Genomic DNA, 6,056 nt, shown 5'->3' with positions numbered 1-6,056 from the left:
TATATATATATATATATATATATATATATATATATATATATATATATATATATATATATATATATATATATATATATATATATATATATATATATATATATATATAACTTCGTAGTTTATGGCTTAAATAAATATTTTATGATATTAACGATTTAATCAAAAACGTATATATTAATGTTCTTATCTATAGATATATGAAACCAGATGTTTCTTCCCCAAGCATGTTCAATCCCTAATTCCCAGCTAAGTACGGGTATTACTGTGTGCTCTATAAGGGATAAAGCTACAGCTTTGTTTGTGTTAAACACCAGTGCTAAGATATTTAAATATAATATTTATGAGCACCATAAAACGTATCTTACTTATTTTTTAAAACCTTCATATTTGAAAGATTATGATTTTTATTTAAGAATGTTACATTTAAACTACTTACACATTACTACAAATTTGCCTGCGTAGTTTTTGCAAACATAAATTTAGTTGCGCAGATGTATAGATAATAAAAAATGCGTAGTTATGCTGGTTCCGTTTAATATAATTTTGATAATTACCTTATAAATAAGGATAAGTTTTATATACTTAATTTTTAGTAGTACTTAATTAGTCAGTAGTCAGTTATGATTTTTGTCAGCGACAAAAATAATCATATATATTTGGCATATAATACGATTTTTGGTTTCATACTTTATCTATTACACTCTTATTTAAATACTTAAATTATCTAATTTAATTAGATGAATATCATTGTAAATTTTTCAATCATAACGTAAATCAAGCTTAGTCATACTCAAAGCATAATAAATTTAAAAATAATATTCATAATTAAATTCACTGGAAACGAATAAGGACTCTCATACTTTTTTTCAGATTTAAAATCACAAAAAAGAACACATTCTTATTAAACTACAAAATTTTGAAATGTGCATAATAATTCTTAATGATTTTGAAATTCAGCAATATATTGTAATATTTGGTATTGATAATTGAAAGATCGTTTTAATTAGGGAAAAAAAGTATTCTAATTCCTGAGTGCCAATGTATAGAGAATTTTATGACCCACTCCAAAAATTAGTTAATATTTTATTAAATTTTCTTTCATTTTTTCATTGAGATATATTCAAATAAATTTCGTAAAAGTTTTAAAAAAAATTAAAATATTTAAATTTGAAATTTGAGTACTAGGTTTAAGGAAACAAATTTCAATAAATAAAATGAATTGAAACTATCCTGAAAGAATAATTAGTTTCTTAAAAATTAAAGAAATTGCGTTCATTTAAATCTAGATTGATTATCATGGAGATAATAGTATCTCTTTTTCTCTCTGAAGAGCACATAGAATTCAATGAATTCTACTGCTACACATTTTATCGAATTATTGAAACGTTTTATCTAACTATACTAACTATCAGACATCTTTAAGACAAATGCAACACGAACTATAGCTAGATATAACTTTTAACAAAACTTTTTAGGTAGTTTAATTTTTTAAGAGTTAAAAAGTCGTCTTATTCACCATTCTTATAAACTTCAAACTGGATTTAAAATAAATTCAACATATATATTAAACTGTCAACAACCACGCATATAACTGTTTTCATCATGTTCTATTGAAGTGTTTAAAGTAGAAAACTATAATTAAAATTAAGCTGCTCTAGCCGATTGTTAGTTTTGAGATATGCAAGCAATTACCTTGCTTATGGATGACAATGGGTGCATTATTATGCATAGGTTTCACTGTGTTAATTGGAATAACATGCCTGAATGATTTGTGGTTGAATAATTATAACGTTGTATGTATTCAGTATTGACTATGAAGAACTAATGTACCCAATTTCAAAATATATCAGCAAAAATGTAATATTTATTAAAAAGTTGAATTTTTAGGCTTACATTCAATTTTCAAAATGCATCATGTCATGTCATTATAGGCGTTACTTATTTCCTAATCTTTGAATTTAATTCACTTTATAAAGTTCATTTTCACATTTAATCATGAATAATAATTTTCTAATTAAACAAAGCAGATAATTTGTATCTATTTTCTCAAAGATCGGATGTTAGTTAAGTACTTATTTCGAAATTTGCAAAAATAAAAAAAAAATTGAATTCTTAAATGAAACGCATCCCTTTAGCAAAACGCAACAAATAATTATAATTCATGGCATTTTTCTTTGACCAATTTTAAAAATAATTGGATACAGTTAGCGATTATTCATAAGCTTATTCATATGAATTAAGAGTTAATGTAATTAGTTTTAAAAGAAATGAAATGCAGTTATAAAATTCATTAAATGTGTAGATTAATATCAAAACGATAAGAAATTTAATCCTATTTTATAAAGGTTTTTTAGAGTTACAATCTTTGTTATTATTTGGTATGTTCTATCTATGTCTTTGCGCAATATTTTAACTAATGAATAATTAAAACCATTTATCCTTTCTGCTGTGCACTAATACTATGATTCTTATTTAATTAATTTGAAATTTAAAACTCAGGAACCAATTAAATTGTCTTGGAAATATTCATTTTTTTACATTTTCTCATGACAAGAATATATGAGAACTAGCTTCTATGTTTTCATTTTATAAATCTTAAACTTTCCCTAACTAATCATAACCAAAGTTTTATTGCTTATTCAAGTTAAAATATCTAAGCGACAAAAGATTTTGTAAATTAAAATTTCAAGATGTTTTTACTTTGCAGGATTTGGTTGTTTATTGAATGATCTTCAGTACCAAATATCAATTAGTGGACCAGTATAAAAATCCTTTGAATTAAATTTGGATCATTTTCCTTGTCAAGGTATTTTAAATTAATGGCCTGACAAAATCAGATAGTTGAAAAAATAATTAATTACTGATTATCTTCTTTTTCGATTTTGTTAAAAAGCTACTTTTCATAATTAATTATGATTCTGGATGTTCGTGACACTGCATTTTCTTCAAATTTATTTAGCATTTGATGAGGTAAAAATGTTAAAATTAAATTAAACGTTATTCTTTTGAAGATATTCGAGACTTGTATTATAATTAGAGATTTCTTTTCTTTATATTTTTGAAAAGGAAACTTTATACATTTACGCATAATAAACATATTTGAAAATGCAAGCACTACCGTCTTGTCATAATGGTCATCGTTAAAAGTTATTAATCAAGGATGGCATCAGTGGAAAAACCTTATTAAGAGGAAAAAACCTTTCCGGGTGCAAAAAACCGTAGAAAAAAAACATAGAAAAAATCATCACTTAAGAAATAAATTCATTACAACCTAAGTAGAAGAAAGAAAGAAATTATCAGAAACTCTTTTTAAATATTATTGCAATGTCATTAAAAATAGTATTAATCCCCTTACAATATAAATATATTTTTTAAATATGTAAAAACTAAAGAGAAACAGTTATAAAAAAGAAATTGATGAATTTCTTAAAAATTTTAATTAATGGTAGTTTTTTTTTCAATGTTTTAGGTAAATGATTATTGCGAAGTTTTCAGAAATAATTAAAGACCTGTTAAAATATCACAATAAAATCGTTTTATTTCAGTTAAATATTCAAACAACATACTAACCATGGTAGCTACTACGAAATACAAATTGAGTAAACAATTTTTAACAGCATATCTATTTTAATAACCAAATATTGCTAAATTTTAATGCTGAATTTGACTAAGTAATATAATGCACATATAGATTTCAAAACACATTATAAAACTAAAATAAACGATATGGAAGTAGTTATTTTTTAATGAAATATAGGTGTGAAAATATTTGAACTTTCTGGCACTATATAAATTTTATCTTGTTTATATTTAGATTGTTCTTATAATAATAATTTCTAAATTGCATTTATGGTGCAAATTTCTACCATTTATTCCAGTTTCTCTCTCATTTCCTCCAAAATTTTACATTTTTTCCAGTTTCTTCCGAAGTAATGGAAAAGATTTTTTCGACAACTTTTCAGCCTCGTCTAGAACAATATTTTGATTTGATGAAATAAAAATAATTACTATTATATTTGACATAAGCAAAACAAAACTAAAACTTTTGTTTCTATTAATCGCTATTTAAAATGAAAAAATGGGAAATATAGAACAAATTTGATATAAATTAACAAAAAAGAGATGCTATATAATAGTTAAAAGCTAAAAATCGTGATAGTAAGAGATTGTTAAATAATAGTTAATGAATAACGTCTCAGTTTGTTAAATTCATCAGATTTTCCCATTCATATCTAATGTCGAAATATGCTTACCAAAAATTGATTCCATATTTAACAATGAAGTCACTGCATTAACTATAATGCAGTGTAAATTTGCAACCTTATTAAGGTACCAGGGCTACCATAATAAGGTGTTAATTTTAATCATGCTTCCACTCAAGTTCATAGTACCGTATAATCAAGTTTATGAAGTACAATATTATGATTCACCTTAACACAATATTAATGTTGCAACAAATTCAAACTGTAATATGCTTCAACCTAAGCCGAAATTTCTAACAGTGTTTATAATCAAATATCTGCTTTAAGACTTGATAACAAGTCTCTTTCTAAGTTAGAAATACAATAATAATTAATAAGTAATGGTCGATTGCACTATTTTAAATCAGATTTGTTATTCTCTAAGCTAACAGTATTTGTTAAATTTCTTTATAAATAAGTTAACAAATTTAATAAATTAGGTCTCTCAACCACTTACTATCATTTATTTTACTCTAATTCTTCATCAACAAATTATCCTATCATATTTGAATTATTTAAAATAATCATGATAATTTATTAGCATCATACTCTCTTAAAATGAACGAGTGAAAATAACTCAACTTGAGTGCTATTTAACTCTTTCATCTAGAAAAAACCGGCCTTCTCATCTGGAGTTAAAATAACTCAAGTGAAAGAGTTATATGGAAATAGCTCAGTTTGAGTGAAAAAAATTTCACTCAAACTTGAGTTATTTTCACTCGAGTTTGAGTGATTTTCAGTATTACCTGAGTGAATCGTTTTCACTCAAACTTGAGTGATTTTAACTCGTGTTTGAGCGATTTTCAGTATTTCAGTTTGTTAATTGCAGTCAAAATTTTTACTGTAAATATTCGAAATTTTTGTATTTAGTGGTGCCATCTATCGTAAGCGATAAAAAATACTATAGTTTTTCGTTTCAAAAAAATTCCTTTTGATAGAGAAAGCCTTAGATAGGAATTTTTTTTATCTTAATGTTTATTGAATTTAAATATCGAATTAGATAATATAGTACTTGTGAAAGCTTTCGCTGTGAGCATATCGACACTGGCTGGGATTCGTACTGGCTTCCCGTCTGTCGTGAGATTGACCGATTAACCATCTCGGCTGCAGTCCTGTGACAAGACGGCTACAAAGAACTAATTAGTTTCATGAGCTGGGTCTTGTTGTCGAGGATAAAGTTTTAATTTGTTAAATCAAGTAAGGTGAAAACACAGTTAAAATAATTTTTCAGAGTTAGCAGGTTGAATAGCAGCATTTTGTGGTTATCCAATTATTTTGATTGTATACGGTAAAACAACAATTAAATTAAATATTACTTAAGAGGTTTTTTTTTATGAAAAATTCCTAACCACTGTAGATTTGAGTTTTTTTTTTCTTTCCCCTAAGTTACGTCATTTTTCTTTGAAGTTTAATTTTTAAAAGAAAGGAGCTCTAAACGAATTTTTAAAGTAGGCAGTTTTATAAATATTATGCTCCTTTAGGTTCAATTGAAAATACTATGAGTCATTTTTTTCGAACAAATTTATTCGTTTAATTTATAAAGCTTTATTTTCAAGCAATAAAAAAGGTATATTGTTTTAAATTGCCTAAATTTTTTTAAGACAAAGTTCTGAAACTAAGTGAAATTAATAAATTTTTGAAGAGGACGTTAAAAGCTAAAAAATCTGGATTAAATACCAATTTTCAAACTCAATTTTACAAACTCTTTTGATATAAATTTGTTTGAAATCCAAACTATATATTTATTTTGATTAGAAAAAAATAAGTATAATTTTTGTTCTGCAATAATCCTAGCTTAGTATGAATTCGAACAAAAAA

This window comes from Parasteatoda tepidariorum, chromosome 3 (genome assembly GCF_982258835.1).
Source record: "Parasteatoda tepidariorum strain Cologne lab strain chromosome 3, Ptep-v5.0, whole genome shotgun sequence".
Lineage (NCBI taxonomy): Eukaryota > Metazoa > Arthropoda > Arachnida > Araneae > Theridiidae > Parasteatoda > Parasteatoda tepidariorum.
Note: the sequence above shows the minus strand (reverse complement) of the source record.